The following is a 24,267-nucleotide window of genomic DNA, read 5'->3' on the forward strand; positions in this document are numbered from 1 at the left end:
AATTTATTATGAAAAGTATTGAAAAGTATTTTTCCTAAGAAAATATACATAATTGTAATAAATCTATTATGAATATATTGAAAAGTATTTTTCCTAAGAAAATATACATAATTGTAATAAATCTATTATAAAATGAATTGAAAAGTATTTTTCCTAAGAAAATATACATAATTGTAATAAATCCAACAATTATCATTCCACTGTCAATATTCATCTTTTCTAACTTAGGGATCCTGAACATTTTATTAGTAATTTGTCAAATTATTTTAGCTTAAAGCAATGATATTTTATAATTCACCTTGTCTGTCCGTCCGTCTTGTATTCAACTGATGTGTCTGTTGGTAACGGTACAATTTCTGCTCTGTAACTAACTTTTATCTTATGGCCACTTATTTAAACGTTTAGTCTGTCCAAGCTATTTAGAAAGCTGATTTTTTTGTAAGTGAAGATTTTGCATGATCGAATAGAATCTGTCAGTCTATCTGTAATGATCTGAAAGACAACAAATTCTTATGGGGAATGGAAAGATAACGAGTTAAAAATGACAAATTAATAATTTTCCTGTTCATAGTTTGATTTGAAAGCTTCGTTAATTTTCATTGAATTAATCTACAATGTTCTCATATCTAAGATATAATACAAAGTTTTTTTAATAAAGCTTTTTATTTTGTTGTTTTCAATTAATTGGTTGGTACAAAAACTAGCAGTGTTCAAACTTTTTTACATACATTTAAATCTACAGAAAGGTTAATTTGGTTGAATTTGCAGTAAATCAATTTTTTACGGCTAGCCATGTAAATCTAGCTAACCAGGTACTAATGGACAACATTTTCTTGTTAATATTTGATTTATAGATATCTTACTTACTTTGAGTTGAGTATACTATATATATAATACACATCAAAACTATTTCTAGTTTGATTAATGATAGGATTATAACTTTATTCATAAATAATAAAAACTTTGAACCTAGATCATTGATTATTTCACTTAACTCATATCATAACCTAAAAATAAAAATGATTACTATAAAAATAATAGGTAAGAGTTAACCTCCCCCCCCCCCCTCCACCCATCCTCCCCTGTTTTTAATTTTGGCCCTATTTTTACGGGTTACTAGCCCTGCGGGTTCCTTGAGAGGCAGAAAAACTAGAGTTAGGTAAAGAAATAACGGTTAAGCTTTTGATTCTCCTCAAAAGATTGTAAAAAATATTTATTGACCCAAATAAGTGGGGATCGTTTTTTGTTTGTTTAGGTTAGGTTATATTGGATACTAATTAGCCCTGCAGGGTTATGGACAGCTCAGTTTTGGCCCCCAGGGTTAGAGCCAATAGTAGGGGTAAAGCAAAAACTAGTATTATAGACAAAAAATTGAAAAAAAAGCGGGGGGTGTTTAAGTGCTCGGCAGCCACTTTGAGGGAAAGCACTTAGTGTCCTTGAATTGTTGTGCATGACAGATTAGTAAAGAATGGGATGACATTTTGTAAACATGATTATGATAGATGCACCCACATTACATTATTAACAAGGATGACAACATCCATAAAAGCGAAGCACTGAAACGGTAGGACAAACGGACATGAACACTTATATAGTAACAGAACTGAATAATCAGAATATAAATGTATAAGAGTCGAAAAAAAATTGTATGTAAATTTGTTGACAAACTTGATTATAGAGTTGATTCGCTTATAACACTACACTTTGTTGTCCCAGGAATCAATATACCAAAAATCAGATCAATCGGATGATTAGATCACATAAAAATTTGTTGTTAAAAAAGTAAAAAAATCAACATGTTTAAAATAGACGTACGGAAATTTTGGTAATGATTAAAGAGTTGCTACGTTTTCTAAATCGTACCTAACTACTAAAGGAATCACCATGCAAAATTTGAAATCAATAGGACAATTCTAACATGCCTAAATTAACGAAAAAAGCTATCCGTTACGAGCGAACGGACGTACGGACGGACCGACCCTAATTATAGAAAAGCTTCGCTTTTAAAAAGGCAGCTTCCTCCAGAGAGGGAGGAGACAATGGGCTGTTTATTACACTAGTCCACAAAGTTTTATGATAATGTTTTTTTTATTCGTTGCCCTGACAACTTTAGGCACTTTTTATAAAATTTGATTGGTTGGTTTATTTAGTTGAGTGTCCAAACGTTTCAACCCCTAATTGTACAGAAGGGATAATTTTGTGTATGATCTTTGGGGATGTGCATCAATATATCAGCCATTGTTTTATCCATTTAGATCCCTGATATTTTTTCACCGTAAAGCTAGTCTAGAAGATGCACATTCACTGCATATAAAATAGGGATCTAAAGGGATAAGACAATGGACGATTCCCAATTAATATAAACTAAATAAAGATATTTGTTGTAAAGATTGATTGGACACTGCTAGTTTGAACCAACCAATCAAGATTGTAAAAGTCGATAAAAATTATTCAAATTTAAACAGAAGAAAAACCGAAGCTTTATAGAATACACCTTAAAAATGAATATAATAGGGCAGGCGGAAAGTGTCATGTGTGACGTCATAAAAATATGTCTATTATCCAACTCTATTTAGGGGTTTCCTTTCCCACTTCTCCTCTTATCCTTCCTTTTTACACGTATTTTTATGACGTTACCCAAGACACTTTCCGCTGTGCCAATGTAATGATATACTTACTCAAAAAGAATTATCTGAATCTCTTGTGCTACAGAAAATCTTTCAGACGAAAAAGCAATAAAATCATGTTGTTATCTGTAAAAAAAATGGTTAAAATCATAAAAAAAATACGTATAATATGATAAAATACATTTTTATAATCCTATTATATAAAGTAGTAAAGTTTTTTGTCTGTCCCAAAGGATCTCGCTAACCACTGAACCGATATTGTTTTCCTTTACAATGAAGCTTTTTATAGGTCCTGGGAAGGTTTTAAACAATTTTGAAGAGGGTGTCCTCATCCCCCTCCCCCAAATAAATATTTTTAAAACTCCTTTGAAACTCAAATTTAAAATGGTATGAGGTCGTGGTCGACTTTTTTCACTCCTACCAGTGCAGTGCCTCTAGAGGCTTCTAGGGGCGTATCCACGTGTTAATTTATAAATTACCCATGTTTTATTCATCTTTATTCATGTTAGCTTTAAACGAAAACAAAAAATCCCGCAAATTTAAGGTTATTCTCAAAATATCTTTTGTTTTAGAAAAATGTTGACTTACTTATCATTCATTGTCATATCCCTTAATACCCCCTGCAGCAGATGCAATGATGTTTAGATTATTTCTTTTTCAACCAAAGTATTGTAGAGAAATTGTATATGTAAGTAGGTTTTTCTATGAATATACATTCCTCTATAAAACTTGAATGGTACTTGAATAAAGAGAAAAAATATACATATATTTTACAAAAAGGTACTTTTTTATCATGCAAAATAGAGCAGTTATTTGAATAATCGGGGGTTTTCCTTGTATTGCAATTAGACCACAAAAGAAATATTTGTTATATGTTTTTCTTATTTTCTTTTGGGTTAAGTTGTGGTATAAATCTTATGATCTTCATTTTAAAATTCTTGGAAAATTGTCTGTAATAAAATGCTAAACATCCAATTCAATATGGTTGAGAACCGGTTCTTATCCGGTTTCGAAGCCATACTGGAAAAAGGATGGCTCAGTAGATGATTTAGTTGAATAGAAGATTAATATATTAAAACCTTGCAGAATTAAAAATAAATGTCAAGGTTTAAATATTGATATCTTTATCTCTGAGTATTAAACTGTTCAGTTATTTTTTTAGCGAAGCTACTGAACACTAGGTAATGTCCGTTTGTCCGTCTGTTATCCATACATAAGTCATACCAAATGACAATATACTTATGGAATTAATGCCTAAATCCAGTATGATTAACTATATTTACATTTATTGAATTTTTCGTAAGATTTTCTCTAAAGAACATTATTGGTTTCTTTTATATGAAAATTTGTTGCTGTCTTACTTATGGATATAATATTGTCCTTGTTAATACTCCAAGAAAAGTGTCCATAAAGGTTGAATGGTAAACATTTTATTTATCCTTTCTCTATTCATTCTTTTATCCATTCACTTGCCCGTGTGGTCTTTACCAGGGAGGAAGGGGACATGGGGCTGTTTATTACACTGGTCCCCAAAATTTTTTAATAACTTTTTCTAATTGTTGGCCTCACAATTTTGGGGACTTTTTTTATTGGTTGGTTCATTTAGTTGAGTGTCCAAAAGCTTCAACCACTAATTGTAATTTATATAAGGGGTAATTTTGTGTACCATCACTTGGGATATACATCAATTTATTGACCATTGCTTTATCTCTTTAGATCCCTTGGTCTTTACACAGGGCCAGCAGCCGCAGTTACAATCATCCGCCTTTTTAGTAAAAAAATTTCAGCAGTTTTTATAATTTCCATGAATTTTATAAAAATCTAAGCCGCAGCTGTTTTATTTACAATTTTAGCTGCCAATATCTTAACAACCCAGCCCTTTTTTTGTAGCAAATTGCAGTTGCATATAGCCGCTAACAAAACTGCCGGCAGCTGCGTAGTTCTGATCTAAAATTACATAACAACATAGATTCTCATTGCTAATATCTGTGTAATATACATAATAAGGAAAAACAAAAATAGTTATAATTATTCCAGAATGGTCGACTTTCAGTAATGAAAAATTTTTATTTTAATGTTTAGAACCTTAGATATTGAAAAAACCATTAAAATTTTGATGTGAAAGGAGGTTCTGAAAAGATTTTAATTATTGGAGGAAAAGTTTGTACACTTTTTTTTACAGAACAATAATAGATTAGATTAGACCATAAAGTTTTTAAGCAGGCGAATTGAAGAATATGTTTTTAACTGAATTTTCTTATTTCTAGTGCAATTTTATATTCCTCCCCGGGGCAAAGATGGATAAAAAACAATGACGTAATTCACAAGAAACTCTAAAATCCTGAAACCTATAATTAATTGTTTTTCTTTATGTTGTTAATAGTGAGAATCACGAACGAAGATAAGTGTTCCTAATGGTATTTTCTTATGTCAGGCTTATGTAAGCTTTTAGTTAAGTATCCCTATGAAGTTTCTAAGTTATTGTTAAGTATTCCTAAATGTAGTAATGTTAAGTAAGACTTAGGGAAGCTTTAAGGTACCTTATGAAGTTTACTAGGGGTTCCTATTTTGTTCTTAGTTACTTTAAGTTAGGTCAAGAAAAATCAGGTTTGATACACGAGTACCTTTTTGGTTATGTCTTAAAACAGCCAATTGTTTTTCTAACTAAAGATTTTTAAAAAATATTTCTATCTTTTTTAAGTTTTTGAGCACGGTTCCTTGTAAATTCTGCCACATACATCCTATCTGTGTTATACATAATAGCAATTGACCATCTAAGGCCTCTTTAAAGATATTTTTTTATTTTCATAATTATAAAGAATGGTTACTTCAAAATATTTTTTATAGGGTGATTTTTTTAGTAGAAAATATGGTAAATAAACCTCCCCAATATATATAAAAAACACAAATCATATTCAAATATTGGAAATGGGCAGGTGTGCTAAACATTTGCAAATTATTTTTTTTCGTTAAAATGAATGAACAACAAAATAGATGTAATTATTTGATTCTACATTTAAAGAGCTATAATTCAAATTTTATTACAATGAGTACACTTTTAGTTATTTATAATGTTTCTTTTTTTCTATTTATGTAGACGAAAAAAACTTTACTCTAATTAAGACTTATCTTTCATATTTTTTAATTTTATTTTTTAATTATTTAATTAGGGTTACATAAAATTACTTAGGTATACTTAACATATAAAAGGTATCTTATCTAGTTAAGTCAGGTAGAAAGCAAGTACAAATTCTCATTCAATCCAGGGAGGGAGGGATCATTGGGCTTTCTAAAATATTATATTAGTCCCCAAATTTGTATTATAACGTTTTCTTATTCAATAGCTTAATAACTTTTTGGACTTTTTTTCGAAATTTAATTGGTATGTTCATTAATCTTAATATCCAGCCGTTTCAACCACTAATTGTACAGTACAAGGACATCCAAGCCTTTTTTATATGGGGGGGAGGTAGATCAAAATTCAAAAATTTTGCCTAAGCATCCCAAAATTCAATTTGGGCGGGGTATCAATTTATCTACTATTGTCTTATCCCTTTAGATCCCTGATTTCATCTACATTTAACTGATTGATATATTCATTTGTGTTCCTTCAGATGCGCTAAAATCCGTATACTAAAGTAGCAGGATGTTTGTTTGTCTGTGTGTCTGTACCAAAGGATCTCGCTAAACGCTGAACCGATCGGGTTCTCCTTAATATGTAGATTCTAATGGTTTCTGGGAAGGTTTATGACTATTTTGGGAGAGGGTACAACCAACCTCCCAAGAGAAATGACAAAAAATCGAAATATTTAAAATATATGGGAGACTTCATTGTAACATAAAGAGAATTATCGTAAAATAAAGAAGTAAAGTAGAGACTTTAACAAATAAAAACATCTAAAGTGCCACTAGAGGCCTCTAGGGGCGTAGCTGCTATTTTAGAAATAAAGTAAAAGTGAAGGTAAATACAATGGTCATAAAAAAGAGATATAATCAAGGATGTTTAAAATATCTTGCTAGCTTCTGGAATGAATAGGTTTCTTTTCATGGAAGCTTCTTATATGCCATTAGTTATATTTAAAAAAAAGGAAACTTATTCTTGCTTTAAAAAACTTTTAAAGATACTAAAAACTGTTTTCATGCGTAGTTCTTAGTCCAGTCCTACACACACAGACAGACATACACCATATCTTTAGGCTACCCCTCTAAAGATATTAGATTTATATGAATTGCTTCAAAATGTTTTGTACAGGATGATTTTTAAAAGCGAGGCTTTTCTATAATTAGGGTCGGTCCGTCCAAGATAGATAGCTTTTATTTGTTAATTTAGGCATGTTAGAATTGTCCTATTGATTTCAAACTTTGCATGATGATTCCTGTAGTAGTTAGGTACGATTTAGAAAGCATAGCAACTCTATAATCATCACCAGAATGTCCGTACGTCCATTTTAAACATGTTGATTTTTCTACTTTTTTAACAACAATTTTTTATGTGATCTAATTATCCCTTTGATCTGCTTTTTGGTATATTGATTTCTGGGACAACAAAGAACAATATTATAAGCAAAGCAACTCTATCAAGTCCTTAAAATGTAAGTATGTCCATAAACATTATTCTGTATCAAGCAGTTTTTCAACAAATTTACTTACAATTTTGCTTCGACTCGTATACATTTATATTCTGATTATTCAGTTCTGACACTATACAAGTGTTAATGTTTGTGATTTTTTCAAATTAATTTCGTTATTGGTATAAGCTGGTAATAAATAGCCCATTGTCCCCTCTTTCTCTATTAAAATAAAACATGTGATGTTTTATTAGCAATTTTCTTAGCACAGTAAAAAATGTTTTCAGTGTTCTCTTTTCCCTAATCAACACTTCATAATAGATAGGCGAAGCATTGCCGTAAAAAAATGTAATCAAAAATAAGTCATTTAAAGCTGTCATTCAAGATTTGAAGAAATAAAGGAACACCAATAAAGAAATTATCAAGTAAGAATTATTAAAAGGTATAATCTAGATACATACTCCCAAATTCAGCCAATAGGAATACAGGGGAGGATCAATCTACCATATATTGGTTAGAAAGTAAACAAAATTTGGTTAGAAAGAGCAATTATCCTTTGATATCATTCGCAAAATGAATCATCTATAAATAGTCTTTCATAGGATAAGCCTTTGCTTTGGTCATATGGTTAAAAAATTTCTTCCCTCGCATGATTTAAAGCATATATGACATAACATATATAAGAAGTCATCTTTAAATAGTTAACTTTCTTGGGATAAAGTTACCTCTTTGGATATTTCTTATTAAGTTTCACAACTTATTGGGCCCGATTTACCATCTAGATCTACTATATCTATTGGTTCATTATACTATACTTTTGTACTTTCTTGGTAGAATATTTTTTTAAAGGTTATCATTTAAAACAGCTAACTGTTCTTTTAGCTAAAAAATCATAAAAATTATATAGCTTTCATTAGCTTTTAAGTAGTTTCTATTCAAGTCCTGTCTGTGTTATACTTAATAGCTACAACCCCTCTAAGCTTTAAAGTTGTTAGATTTATAAAGAAAGGTTAAAAAAAACGTTTTGTAGAGAGTGATTTCTTAGCTTGGTAAAGGCACCATGTAAAATATAGGTAAAACACATGACATATAATCAAATATTAGAAATAGGCAAGTGTTGAACCTATGATACTTTTTTGTTAAAATGTATGAACATCTATATAGATGTTAAAATTAAAATCTACAAAGAGCCACATGTTAACAAATTTTATATGTTTATTACAAAGAGTAGCTTTTAGTTCTATATGATCTATCCTTATAGTTTGTTTTTCTATTATAGTAAAATGAAAAATAATCCACACAAAGTTTTGTTGAAAAAACATCAAATTGTCATCCTAAGAAAGAATTTTATTTCTTATTATTTTTAAAATTAGTTAAGGTACCTTTTTTTTGATAAGATACCCTAGGATTTTTGATGGAGAAGTGGATCAAAAGGGATGATTTATATAAGGTAGGGGCATCGAAAATAGGGAGGGGATTAAGCTACCTTTACATAAATAGTTAGGGATTCCTAAACCTTTCTTTGCAAAGAAAGCAGGTAGAAATTAATAGGGAAGCGTGGTGGGGGGGGGGGGGGGTTGATAAAGGTTACTTTCAAATTTATGTAAGCTTTTTTAGTACAACTTTAAGGTAGGCTTACATTAAAGTTAGCGATGCCTAAGGGTTCTTAATTCAAAAGAAAGCAGGTAGAGGTGGGAAGAGCTTTGACATCCAATGAATAGATATATAAGATCTAGATGGTCTATCTGGCACCAAATTCTGTCATACATATAGAGGTGTAAGACAAACCCTTTTGTTTATTTGTAACTGTATAAGTTTCATTTTGATAATTTCAGCAACAAAATGTTTAGATGATATCTGAAATGCTTTTGATTATTTAGACGTATTTGTTTAAATTCAATAATTTGGGCAACAAAATTTTTAGATGATATATTTTTTCCTGATTCTTTAGCTTTAAATACTCTAGGAAGTAGTCCTATAGCCAAAAACCTGCTAAAAAGCACTCCAATTACCATGGATGTTTCCCTTAGAGCAATAAGAAATTAACCCTTACAGATTGGGGGGGCTAAATTAGCCGCCCCCCTCTAGTTTTTTCAATGCCACTTGCCTTCATTACATCATGACTTTTTAAGTTTAGTAATTATACATTTTTATATAAGCCAGTGCTTTTATTAAGTAGTAGATGTAAAATTTTTCATAGAATTCAGTTATGCAATTTTTAAAATAATTAAGTTTGTTTTTTTAAAATTAAGTTGATCTTAAGGTACCAAAACGCAACAAATAAAAGGAAGAAAATGGGCATTATGAACAAAAATAGTAAGATCTTTAATTTGACACCTTACTTTTTGAATTTTGTCAGGTAATTATTGAAAAAATTGATTTTTCTAAACCCACGAGAATAAAAACTTTGAACTTAATTTTATCATTACACAGGTATAAAAAATATGGGTTCATATATACCTTTAGAATCAGAAAAATATTACGAATCCATTATAAGCAAAATTGAAAAAAAGTAAAAAAATAAAAAATGGCCTAATATATTATTTTGTACAAGCAACACTTTCTTCATCCCCTCTTTACCCCCTCTTTACCCCCTTCCCATTTTTATTCTCAAAATAAAAAATAAGATGGTTGCCTGTATAATATAACATAATATTTTTATATAATTCCTTTTATTGTAGTTTATATACTATAGTGTAAACTTTTTATTTCAATTTTGCTTAGAATGGATTTGTAATATTTTTCTCATTCTAACAGTATAAATAACGCCTATTTCTTATGCTTGGGTAATGATAAAATTAAGTTCAAAGTTTTTATTCTTGTGGGTTTAAAAAAATCGATTTTTTCAATAATTACCTGACAGAATATAAAAAGTAAGGTGTCAAATTAAAGATTTTACCATTTTTGTTCATAATGGCCATTTTCTTTCTTTTTTTTGTTGCATTTTAGTACCTTAAAATCGACTTAATTTTTTAAAAAAAAACTTACATTACTTTAAAAATAAGAGGTCTACAAAAAAAACCGATTGCATATCTGAATTCTGTGGAAAAATTTACATCTACTACTTACTAAAAGCACTGGCTAGCTATAAAAATAAAAGTAAATACACCTTTTTTGGTGCCACCTAACCAACTTTGACCGGACGCCATGACCGACACAAACTAGATATCCTTATAAGATCAACTCTTGCCGACATATAATTACTAAACTTAAAAAGTCATGAAGTCACAACTCTCTATCTTACCTACAAAAAAATGACATTGAAAAAAATAGAGGGGGGGGGGGTCAATATGACCCCCCCCCCTGATCTGTAAGGGTTAAAAGATAATTATACTTCTTAATATGTGAGTGTTGACAAAAAGTTACTGCTGTATATCTTGAATAGGAGATGAGATAATCATATTCTCTACATTTTTGTCTTTGAAGGACAAACTGACTGATAGACAAACATTTGGATCTAAAGAGTAGCTTCACTACTAAAAATTATTTACCCCTTCATCAAATGTTGGTAAAGATTTTATTGTGAGGGTAATAAAAAAAAATTTTTTTCAAAGCATTTTTAGGAAGATAAACAACCATCCCTCCCCCCCCCCTTCCCCACATATTTTGACGTCCTCACTTTTGTACAAAAATCTGCACAATTTTTAACCAATAATATGGCCGAATTATTGCTACATTGTTTTCCTATTGGCTGCATTAGAAAATGTGTATCTAAATGTCCTATATCTATTCAATTAAGGCAGGTTCCTAAAATCTAAAATTTTAAAAATAACAATACTAATAAGATTGGGAACATAAATGTAATTACATAACAAATTTAATTGAGAGAATGCAACTTTGTACTTCTCTTTTTAAAAGCGAAGCTTTTCTATAATAAGGGTAAGTCCGTCCATCTGTATCTGATAGCTCATATTATTAATTTAGGCATATAAGAATTATCCTATCAATTTCAAATAATGTTTCCTGTAATAGTTAGATACGATTTAGCAACTCTATAATCGTTATCCAAATGCCCACATGTTAATTTTAAACATACTGATTTTTAAAACTTTTTTTATAAAAACTTTAATTATTTAGTTATCCTATTCATCTTGATCTTATATTTGAAATAATGATTCCTAAAAAATGTGTGTATGTCATTATCCTGCATTTAATCAATTTTACATTATAATTGTTTACAAATTTAGAGCTTCGCTTTTATTGATGTTGTCATTCTTGTTTAGCAACTCTCTAATAAGAAAGGAAAAATGCAAAGAGTACATCCAATAGACAAATTCATGCAAATAGATTGTTAATTTTTTTCTGTTGTAGTAAAGTTAAATTTAATCTACAATATGTTTTGTTAAAAAATGTATCAAATTGTCTAGCTAAGAAAGAATTTCATTCATTATTATTTAAATAAAATAAGGAAAGCCTTATTTATTCTTAGGGTATCCTATCTTTTACAGAAAAGATAGGAAGAGTTTTTATAAATCAGCTAAACAAATGTTATCTTTAAAGTATTAAAAACAAGATTAAGGGAGAAAAGAAATAAAATGCTATCTTTAAAGTAGCAAAAACTAGATTAAGATTAATGGGAAAAAGGAAAAAAAACGTAAGATACAAATGTACAGCCTCAATCATGATAACTTTTAAACCCAAAATGAAGAACACTAAGGGGGGGGAGGTGGGGGGAGGATTGGCCTAGTGAGTGTTAACACAAAATTAAGGTACACTTATTGGGGGGAATCGGTTGAAAAGGGTAGATATAAACAATTGGGGGGAAAAGAGAAGCAGTAAGTAAAGTAAAAGAGAGAGGGGAAAAATACATTGGTGGTCCAGCCTTATAATGTCATGAGGAAAAATAATAAGAGTTAAGACAACATCGTTTCCAATATCATTTTTAAGCATATTTTCATTTAATGTTGAAATTAAAATGAAGATAAAAGATAAAATAAATTGTTTTCAAATCAATCAGAACCTTTTCTATTAAAAGCAATTGAACCAAAATGGCTTTCTCAAATATTAAATTTCCCCTAAATGTTTCAGATGGACAGACATAAATTCATATTATATAGTAACTTTGCTAATAAAAATCTTTTAAATCCACGATATTAGTAGAAAAAGGTTTAAAATATTTTTTTAACAATTTAATATCAAAATTTTATAACAAAAGTTAATTAATCTTCTTTAAATTCTTTTAGTTTGGAAAGAGGTGCAACAACAATATGGTTTAGCACAGCAAAAATGACCAGGCCTACTGATTTTGTCCATTCTTAAATTCCCTTGATTCCCCTCTTTTACTTTTTTCTCTTTGCCTTTATGAACTTTTTATCATACAAAGAGTTCATTTCTACAATTCTATTTGTCGTCTGAAAAGGGTTAAATTTATATAAAGTCTTTTAAAATATTAAAAACTGTACATTTTTTGTCTAAATAATCAAATTTGTGTTTCTTGATAAAATATATAAAAAATTAGTATAAGTTAAAATTATTTTATTTTGTACAGCAAATATTAAGAAAAACCAGTTTTATTTGTACATATTAATGCCAGTAGGTTATAAAAGGTCAAGCTAAACATACTATCTGTGCATTTTAGTGATATTAGGCAAAACTTAAATCAGGTACTTTCATTTAAATCAATTTTATTTCATTTGTTAAGTTTTTATTCCCTTTTTCTTATTAAGTAACTTTTTCTGTAATTCAAATATATAGGGCCTTTTTTATTCAAATTATCTCTTGTTTATTTTGTAGTAATTTTATATTAATATCTTAGAATTTCCGTGTATGATCCAGTTATGTGTAATGTCCACATCTGTGTCTAACTACTTTTGAAAGGTAACCATCCCTAGATAAGGTGGGAGGGCCAGGTGTTGGTCACATTTTCCTATGTTGATTCTCTGCTGATCAAGTATGTATTTTTTTAATGTTATTATCAATAAAGATGTGAAAATGACATTTGAGTTAGTTATTTTTGGCAGTGTGTTCATACGTCACGGTCTTATACTGATTTTTTTGCAATAAAATGCCGTTTATCCAACAATTCTGATTTAAATGTCAAAATTTGATTGAATTAAAGGGAAGGGGTGGGTGATTAACCCAAGTCTTTGCCTTTATATTTATTTATTTGCACTACCAAAGGCTATTTGAATAACTATTTATGACAATAGTAAAGCTTCCCTGGTAGTTCTTAACAAGAAATCTGTGTAGAATATCTACCAATTTAAATCGCTGCCAAAAATAACTAAATCATTTCACATATTTATTTGAATTTGAGTTTAGAAAGATCAATCTGAAAAAGTCACTAAACCTCTCTAAAGAAATTTAATATTTGCAAACGCAAGTCATATCAGTTGCATTACTCCATTTATTGACATACAAATACTTATATTGAAACTATGTTTCTCTAATCAAGTGACTCATATGTTTCAAATGTTATTTATATCTATTTGTTGTCAATTGTTATGGAAAAAACGTCGATTTCTATTTAAAGTCATATCAGTTGCATTACTCCATTTATTGACATACAAATACTTATATTGATACTATGTTTCTCTAATCAAGTGACTCATATGTTTCAAATGTTATTTATATCTATTTGTTTGTCAATGGTTATGGAAAAAACGTCGATTTCTATTTAAAGTCATATCAGTTGCATTACTCCATTTATTGACATACAATATTTATATTGATACTATGTTTCTCTAATCAAGTGACTCATATGTTTCAAATGTTATTTATATCTATTTATTTGTCAATGGTTATGGAAAAAACGTCGATTTCTCTTCAAAGTCATTACTAAAACTATAGAAATCTAAGTATTCAATATTACTTGCATTTATGTGAAATTTATGTAGCTAAAATAATAGATATTTAAGCATATATCTACGCAAAAATCGCCGGAATAGTTTATCCGTATTAGTCGACAAATTTTCAACAAAGCTTAACCTCCGACCACATACGTAAATTGACCTAGGCTTTTACAATTCAAGACTTTAATTAAACCCAAGAGTTGCAGTATCAATATATCATTGTTTATGTAATTATATATATATATTGAATGTGTTGTTGCGTAAATACGCAGGTTTTGTAGTCGTCTGTAAAGCTAGGCAAGGTATTTTGAGAGTGATATAGCATTATTGTGTTGAAATAACATAAAGACACACGGGTGCATGATCGCACATTATTTCTCTTTATTGTTGCATTTAATAATATATGTTTAAAGGGATTGTGTATGAAAATCCTTGTATTTAAATTTCATATTAAAGGGATTGTGCACAAAATACTTACATTTTAATTTGAATATTATGTATTTAAAGGGAGTGTAAACAAAAATTGCTTCATTTTAAATTTCATAATATTGTGCATTTAAAGGGATTGTGCATGAAAAAATTTTTTTTCACTCCTATTAAGTATTTATGTACAGTAGGTTAATTCAATAGCTAAGTAAGCACCATATTGATATTAACAGAACATAAATACACCATTTACATTGAAGAATCATTAATTAAATAATAGTTTATGATATACAAACATAATTTAATAGATTCTCATTTGTTGAATTTGTACTATGGAAACAAGATCTAAATCAAGAAGGGATGGGATGGGTAACCAACCCAAATCCTTGCCTTCTGATGGAAGTTCAAGTACAATTCAGTCTGTGGAAAGGGTGGGGGAGGACCAGGGTGATCATACCCAAGCTTTACCCCACCCATCCATGGCAAATAATTCTCAAAGTAGAGTTGAAGGGGGGATGGCTACCCGGATTCTGGAACAAACCAGACCCCCCACTAACCTACTTTCTAAAGCTTTCTCATTGATAAGTAAGGGAGGGGAAACAATGCTGAACTCTTTTCAAAAATCCCCCCCAACACAAACACAATCTCCTAGAGTAGCCACGCCACTACCTACACAATTTCTTGATTCATCTGGAAAGTCACCTAAGGACTCCTCTAAGCAGTTTTCAGTTGATCACATTGCTTCTTCAAGCAGATCAGGAGGTAAGGATGTTGTTTTAACTTCTCCATTGTCGAGTTCTTCTCCGAAAAGACCAGTCTCAGTAATAGGCCGCATATTTCAAAGGAATAAGTTCCCGACAGCTTCATCTAGTAGTTATGTTCCCAATACTACTGCCAATACTTATCTTCCAGATTCTCCCCAAGTGCAGCATGATCAGGAACAGCAAATATCTCTTCAAGCAAATGCTAAAAATAGACTTCCTCCAGCTGAATCGTTTCAACCATCCCTGGAATGGGATAACAATGATATTGCTATTGAAGATAATGTTTTCAATGAAAGTTTCTCCTCTTCGGGTGAAGTTAACAAACATGAGCTACTTGTCTCATTCAGAATAAAAATTGATGAGCTCTATGAAGGAATTGAAAATCCAACACTTCTTGCTAATATAAGTACTTTTCAAATTCTTGAGCAATTAAGTGATCTCCAGGATTGGGTAGGAAAGCTGCCACTCCATATGAATGCTGAGGACAGAAAAATTGTTGAGGATTTGGAAAATAAGATTCCTAAATTGATTGAATTTTTCATAAATATCCACACAAATGAATCTTCATCACATAAATCTTCTGAAGTTAGATTTAATTTTGGACTCCCAAAACCACAAGATCAGGAATATTTTCATAGTTTTTCTTCACAACCTCTTGATAACACTGTCCCCATGAACAGAGACAATAACTCTAATCTTGAGACCCATGATCCTCATCAATTGCATAACTCTGATCTGCATGCACAAAATTGTCAACCTGCTTCTAGCCAAGAGTATCTTTCTTTAGGTGATAAAAAATGGCTTGTAGATGAGCTTGCTAAATGTAAGAAAAACTGTGAGGATAAAATTTCTGCTCTCCGTTCTGATTTGAAAAAGGATTTTTCAAACTTTTCAAATTATTTGGATTCAAAACTTGAAAAAACAATCCAGGATAAGGTCTGCCATGAATCAAATATGATTCAAGTTAAATGCATTAAATCCAAAAATGAGATGCGTAAAAGCTTGCTAGGATTTCAGGAAGCTGTTGTTGAGGAGTTTAAAGTCCTGCATGAAAATAATAAAATATTCAAGAACAGTCTTGAACAACTTTCCAATCAGGTGCTGGAACTAAGATCAGATTTTCTCATTCATATGAAAGACTCCTGCCCTAGTTCAAAGCATTCAGGTGTTACATCTGATAACCTTATTGATGATAATTATGACTTATCAAAGGATTTGAATGCAAAAGGTACTACAAGAGTAGAAAATCCTACAGTTCCAAAAACAATAGTTCCACCTATCCAGCTTGATTTTTCTTCAATCCAACACTCTATAGACTCTGTTGATCATTGTTCTTCATTATCTACAAAGGGTTCTAGTAGACTAATGTCAAGTCGTTCTAGATTATCTAGAAAAATTCAATTTTGTTGCCAACAGATCAATGAAATTGTACAAGAAGAGGTAAATAATACCACTTCTCGTGCAAGAGTAATTGAGATACAAAGTTTTGAACTTGTCTCCCTTAGAACTCTTAAAAAGGAATTGGATGACCTAGAAATAAGAGCTGAGAAAATAGGGCTCGAGAAATGTATTGAGCAGATAGATAAGACCCAGGAAAAAATTAAACTGTGGGAATTGTCTGTGACTCAACAACGCAAGGCAAATCATCTTCACTTGTCTTCTGAAAAAAGTCTTCTTAAGTCTGTAAATCTTCCTAAATTTGATGCTTCTCCATATGGTCAAACGGTTTATACCTTCCTGGCAACCTTCTTTAGATTTGCAGAGAAAGCATGTAGCCCAGCTGATCAAGCCCTGTTGATTTACACTACTTATTTAAGTGATCCCATCAAAAGAGAAGTTGAGTCCTTTCAAGATAGTATAGATAGAATAAAGGACCACCTCATTGATCGCTATGGAGACTTAAGAACTATTGCTGAGTCAAGATTGCAAGCAATAGCTTCACTCCGACATCCTTCTTCTTCTGATCATTCACAAATCGATTACTATAAAAAGGTATATCAATGTCTTCTCCAAGTGGAAAGTCTTTGTCAGGCAGATCTGATCAACAAAAATGATCTTAATACTGTAATATTCACATCGACATATGTGAAGCAGTTAGTCTCGCACATGCCAGAACCAATCATAGACACATTTAGTGAAAGAATTGAGAAGGAAAAAGCCTTGGATAAATCCAAGGGTGAGTTCCATTTCTTTGTTCTGAAGGACATTATAGACCATAAATGGAAAAAACTTTCCACTAAATCCAGCATTAGATCACTAAGGGAAGGAGCTGGTACCTCTAAGAGCAAAACTGTGAATGTTGTTGATGCATCTGAAACTTCAACTCATGCCGTCAACACTTCAAGTCGGTCTCTTGTGTTTCACTGTCCATTCCATAAAGATAAACATGAGCTTGGCTATTGTAGGGTTTTCATGACTTGCTCAAACAAACAGAGGCGTTCACTCTGTATTGAAAACAAAATATGTTGGTTATGTTTTCGAATTGACTGTTTTAAATCCAACAAAGGATCATGTGTATCCCTTGCATCACTCCCAGAAGGATTCTTATGCTCAGATTGCCAAATAGGCAAGGCTAAACCCTTAAATGTGTTGACTTGCACTTGGGATCATAAGAAATGCTCTCCTGCAGAGATTGAGAGAGTTACAAGATCCTACTTAAAAATCATTGACACAGAACTTCTGTCAAAATTAACCATGAAATTTAATGCAATTGTATTCAACAAGGTTAATTCAACAGATTCTTCAAGGGTAGTTCCAAAATCAAAATCTTCCTTTGATGCTTCCAGGGAAGTACCATCATTTGATACTTCAACAGGAAAAACTGTAAATCCTGATTCCACTCGCTATGAATCTTCTAATGAAAGTGTTTACATTCTTCAGGCATTGCTGATTGGTGACAAACAAAGTTTATGTTTTTATGACTCAGGCGCAAGTGGAAATTTAGTTAGGGGAGCATTTGCTGAGAAAGCTGGTTTCAAGACAATTGATCCTGAAAACCAACGTATTAGTGGTGTTGCAAATGTTAGTATGTGGACTAATTATGGAATATATTCTTGTCAATTAGGCCCAGATCGCAATGGCGACTGGTGGCAACTTGCCTTCCAAGGTATTGACAAAATCACATCCAATATCCCTAAATATCCCTGGGCTGCTATTAATAAGGAAGCGGTTGAATTCAACTTAGTTTCTGAAAATGAGTGTCTTCCTCCCTTTGTGGGAGGATGTGAAGTTGACATGATCTTAGGATTGAAAACCCCTGAGTTAATGCCAATTCTTGAATTCTCAACCCCATCAGGGATTGGATGTTATCGCTGTCCCTTTCAAGACATACATGGATCAACTCTGGCTTATGGTGGAGCTCACCACATTATTTCTGCTATCAACAAGACCTATGGCCATGTGTCTGTCAATCAATTGGCAGTTCTCTTGACACAAACTGTCAATGCTTATCAAGGTTCCCCTTGGATGACATTATCAGAGCTTCCATTACCTAAAAAACCATTGACAGTCCAAATGTCTCATTCAATGTCTCACAAATTTGAGACAACTCCATTGTCAGGTCAAGAAATCTCTCTATTGCTTCCAAAGAATGAAAGCAAAACATCTCTTCTTCTTGAACCTTCGTGTACTCACACTCCAAAACACATTTGTGTTACTCAGTTTAAAGCCAAGGTACCTCTTGCCAAACTTAGACAACTTCTTGATCATGAAGAGCCATTAGTATCATACAGATGTGAAGAGTGTGAAGCGTGTCGTAAATGCATTGGATCTCCAACTTTGAAATCCGCTTCTGTTAGAGAAAGACAGGAAATGAAGTTAATCAAATCTTCTATTCGCATAGATTATCTTCAAAGAAAGGTTCTAATTAGTCTTCCATTCACTGTTGACATTGATCGTTTCTTAATTCAACACTTTCGTGGTAAATCTTCAAACATTGATCAAGCTATGGCTGTTTATAAGCAGCAAACTAGGAAAAGTGATGATATGAAGGAAAAAATACGCAATGCTATGAATCAATTGATTGATCTAAAGTTTGTTGAAAAACTTGATGATTCTGATCCTGAAATCATTGAAAAAGTTAACATTGCCCCTGTTACTCACTTCCATATCTGGCGGCCGGTATTTAAAGACTCTTTAAGTACCCCGGTCCGCCTCATAGTAGATCCTTCATCTACTATGTTAAATCTTGCGGTTGCCAAGTCTGATTCAGGCTTAAACTCAATGTTTTCCATTTTACTTCGATTTCGCTCTTCTAAAGAAGTCTGGTCATCAGATGTGAGTAAGCTCTACAATCAACTCCATTTGGATCCTTCTTGTGCACCTTACTCACTTTTTGTCTACCACCCAAGTCTTGATGAAAATACACCACCTGACAAATACCGAATGTGTCGTGGTTGGTATGGAATATCTTCTACTGGTCCACAGGCAGCTGAAACTTTAAGAAGAGCTGGAGAAGATCATGCTCTATCTCACCCACTTGGTTCTGAGGCTCTCTCCAATGATTTGTTTGTTGATGACCTAAATCCTGGTCAAGACTCCATTGCTTTGTGTAAACAACAAGTCCAGGAGGTAAAGGAAATCCTTACAAACATAGGCATGGATCTGAAATATACTGCTTTTTCCAAAGAGGATCCTCCACCAGAGGCCAGTAAGAATGGTATTTCCATGAGTGTTCTTGGCATGGCCTGGTCTCCAAAGGCTGATAGAATAGGTCTTAATCTTCCCGAAGTAAATTTTGGAGTTAAAAAGCGTGGGGAGAAAACCCCCAATGCTACACCTGCTGATTCAGATGAGAAAGTAAAAGACTTATGCGACTCTCTTCCTGTCATGACCCGCAAGCATGTTGCCTCTAAGATAGGAGAATTTTACGACTGTACTGGTTGTGCAGAGCCTGTCAAGGCATTTTATAAACGTGCTGCTTCCAGATTAAATCATCTTGATTTTAAGGATCCTATTCCTGACGATGAGCGAAGGTTCTGGACTACTCAGTTCATGTTATGGCCACAGTTCCTTAAGATCACTTATCCCAGAACAACAATACCTGATGATGCTTGTGTTCCTCTGCAAGCCAGGCTCATTGTATGTTCTGATGCTAGTGATCAATGTGGTGGAGCTGCAGTTTATGAAAGTTATCTTACAATAACTGGCAATTGGTCAGTAAGATTGTTAACAGCCAAATCTCAGTTACTGAGAATGTCAATTCCAAGGAATGAATTGCATTCCTTAGTATTGGCAGCTGAGTTGTGCTATGCTGTTGTTGTTTCACTCCAAAAGAAGAAATATCAGGATATACTGTTTATTACAGACTCTCTTGTTACCCTTTGCTGGGTGTCCAATGAAAACGCTAGAAACAAGGTTTATGTCTCTAATAGTGTGTTAACTATTAGAAGATTTTTTGATTGGATAAGACAAGTGTGTGGTGGAGAGACTACAGTTCAAGTAGCTCACTGCAAGGGCACACTTAATCCTGCAGATTGTCTAACCAAGGGAAACATTGGTCCTAAAGATATATCTGTAAATTCCAAATGGTATTCTGGTTATGACTGGATGACTAAGAATATCTCTGAAATGGACTTGACTAGGTTTGAGGATGTTTCCTTATCAAAGTCAGAGATTTCTGATTACTTAGATGAAGTTGCTCTTGCTGATCTAGACTTTATCAGAAATGATGGTAATGATACATCAAACTATATGATCTACAATGATCATTCCCTTTCAAATTCTAAAGTAATGTGTGCTATAGCTCCATCCTCTTCAGTACAATTTGAGACATCTGTTGTTAAATGCTATGCATCACAACACAACGTAAAACAGCCTTATCTTGTTGATGTTGTTTACCAAGGATGGCAGAAAGGAAATTCTATTCTAAAAATCTGCACCAAGTTCTGCCATAAGTTATTCCATCAAACACACATTAACACCAGGAATGTTGCAGTAAAATCAGCCATGAGCTTACGCTGCCCAGTCTGTATTCTTGATCGTGAAACAGTTGGACAAATGGATGATCCTGTTTTCAGATTTTCAGCCATGAATCAAATAGACATTGCTCCGTACATAACCCCTTCTTCTAGAGAAAAATTTTCTCCATCAGAAGATTTGTTTTCTGACAGTTTAACAGTTGGATCTGAAGTTTCTTTAGATGTCACATGTAATGATGCTCCACAGAATGTGGAATCACAAATTGATTCTGTTGAACTTATTACTTCTAGTGATTCACTCACACACATTGCTAACCTTGAAGCAGTTGCAGAAAGTACTCTCAATGCCTATTGGGATAAAACTGCAACTAAAGAATGTCTGGATTCTCTAAACAGCAAAGAACTTGTACATTATGAGTTGAACAAAAATGTTTTGTTTTACAAAGGTAGAATATCTAATGAACAATCTGTCAGTGTGCATGATTTAGATATGCTTGAAATGGAGTGGTTAGGTTCAAAGCAGCTAAGCTTTCATTCTCCTTGTGTCTTATCTACCTCTGATATCTTCTACTCTTATTGTATCTATGCTCATTTCAGCTTATCAATTCATGGAGGTGTAGAAGCTACATATCTTGAAATCCAAAAAAGATTCCATGTTATCAATGGCAGAAAAGTTATTGCAGCAATAATCAAAGATTGCATAAAATGCAAAATCATAAGAAAGAGAACTTTAAATCAAGCTATGAAAAACCATAGTTCGCTTAGGCTAACATTTGCTCCAGCGTTTTTTATAGCTATGGTTGATCTGGCACAGGATTTTCTCACAAAAACCAGATTTCAAAGCAGAGGTAAAGACACCATGAGATGTCCAGCTCTAGTGATTTGTTGTGTTGTCACAGGCAGCACAAATGTTTTAATGTGTGAAAGCTGGTCAACAGAAAGTGTCATCTTGGCTCTTACAAGACATAGTAACAGGTATGGCACACCAAACATTTTGATTGTGGATCAGGGATCTCAACTCAAAAAATTGAAAGAAGTCACATTTAGTCTTAACTCATTTGTTAACTCTGCATCTTCAAAGGTTTCTTGCACTGTTATAGTATCAGCAGCCAAACACCACGCTAGCCAAGGTAAGGTGGAGCGACGCATTTGTCTTGTCAAGGATTTGATTGCCAAGCTGGGGAAGGGCAACTCCCTAATGAGTTTTTTAGGTTGGGAAACATTGTTTTCTCAGATTTCAAATCATTTAAACAGTTTACCTATCTGTAGATCTTCAGCAAGATCAGTTAATTCACCTGAGTTTACTGTAATCACCCCTAATCTTCTGTTGTGTTGATACAATAGTAAGCGTTCATTAGCAGGTCCGTTGTTCTTAGATACAGCTCCTACAGCGATCATAGACAAGATTTCATCAATTCAGGAGACTTTTTTCTCTTTATTGGCAAAACAGCTTCATCTTCTTGTTCCGAGACCAAAATGGTTTGAAGACTCCATGGTTATGATAGGTGATGTGGTTCTTTTTTACACATCTGAAAATGTGTTTCATGCTAGATCCATACCATGGAAATATGGGCTTGTAAAGGCTATCTCAGGTTCTAGACTTACTATAGAGTATACAATTGGTGATTCATTTGCCAAGAAGACTATTGAAAGAAATAAAAAACAAGTAGTTCGAATTGCTCATGAGTCTGAGCTTGATTTCAATTCAGATAAACACAAAGAAAGACTAATTGAAAATGTAGTCTAATCAGATCATTTTTTTTTTTGAATTTGTCTAGATCTTAAACTTGCAAATTATGTGAGTTTAAGACAAAATCATATTCAATATTACTTATACTGTACATGTATATATATATTCTATATTAGTTTGGCTAATTCTTAGTCTTTCAAATCATGTAAGGCTATGAATTATTCATAAATTTAATGTATGTTATACTATTATTTACTAACTTAATCTACTCTTCTTGTTGGTAGTAATAAGATTCTCCCCTAAAAAGGTAAAAAGTGTAAGACATATAAATGCTTATATTGATACTATGACTCTCTAATTAAGTGATTCATATGTTTCAAATATTATTTATATTTATTTTAGATCAATATGGACGAGAAAATAACTTCATTCCACCTAAATGTGAGAAAATATGATGAAGTACACCAAGATGAAGTCAATTTTAATACAATTGACAATCCTGCCATGAACACTATTCCCTACCCTCAATCTAATGCTATAAAGGAGCCATGTGATAATAACTTATTTCAAGCTGAAATGAACCCAGGGGAAAAATGCATCCTTCAGCATTTAATATCACAAATAAACTATCAGCCTGTAGATGTTGCTGGGGGTTCATATAAAGCCCTTATGGAAGATTTTATCAAGAAGCTTGAAAGTTCTGACAATGCTTGTGAAGTTACTACTATCAATTTTCATGATGACAGTACTGATAAAGTAAAGGACTTTATTGATTCCTTCAACAGACACATGGAGTCACAGATTTCCCAATCTGTTCCTACCTCCTTTTATAGTCTCAAGGTTCAGTATATCAAAGTATCAGGTGCCCAGGAAGCAAGGGTTGTTAGAGATTGTATGTCTAAAAATAGTAAAGCTGGAATACAAATCAACAAATACTCAGATGTTATCTTGCCTGCTAGAATATCCTTTACTTTCAACAACAAACACTTTCATATAATATTTCCCTGGATACCAACACCTGAAGGTTTTTTTCTTTCCATCAAGGGATGTACACCTGACATATACAAAGTGTTGTTTTCAAAGTTTAAAGGTTTGGCCATTGCTTTAGAATATTCTAAAATTTTAAAATCCCTCAATGAGTTCATGACTGAAAATTACTTGTTTGTCAACAAGAATTCTGGAATAGTTCTCAAGGGAGTTGATTTATCAGTGTTGCTTACAATGGTTGGAGTTGCCAATGTTCCCTACAATTTGAATGCTTTAGCATTCCATTTTCTTGGGGTATACAATACAGAGATGTTTGTTGATGGTCATGGAGTTAGTGATGATAATGAGAATCTTTCAATGTTTTTACAACACTCTGGGATGATGTTATGGAAAGTTTCTGTGCTTTGTCAAATTTTGTTCACAATGCTTATTGCTCCTACCCCTGGGATGGCTATAATTGTAACAAAAAAATCACCAAACAGTTTTCTGACTTGGA

General features: G+C 32.3%; 2 long non-coding RNA genes across 2 annotated transcripts; one reads left to right on the forward strand and one right to left on the reverse strand.

Moving 5' to 3' along the window:
* Positions 1-559: 559 nt before the first annotated feature.
* On the reverse strand, positions 560-2,755 carry LOC145325738 (uncharacterized). Its single transcript, XR_013881562.1, has 3 exons — positions 2,679-2,755; positions 970-1,007; positions 560-626 (listed from the first exon to the last, which is right to left on the reverse strand). It is a non-coding gene; the product is annotated as an uncharacterized LOC145325738 (long non-coding RNA).
* Positions 2,756-12,954: 10,199 nt separating this feature from the next.
* On the forward strand, positions 12,955-23,868 carry LOC145326091 (uncharacterized). The gene is made up of 2 exons (XR_013881743.1): positions 12,955-13,085; positions 23,187-23,868. It is a non-coding gene; the product is annotated as an uncharacterized LOC145326091 (long non-coding RNA).
* The last annotated feature ends 399 nt before the right edge of the window (positions 23,869-24,267 follow it).

The sequence above is a fragment of the Acartia tonsa genome, chromosome 8, assembly GCF_053477335.1.
Source record: "Acartia tonsa isolate MP-2025a chromosome 8, ASM5347733v1, whole genome shotgun sequence".
In the NCBI taxonomy this organism is placed as follows: Eukaryota; Metazoa; Arthropoda; class Copepoda; order Calanoida; family Acartiidae; genus Acartia; species Acartia tonsa.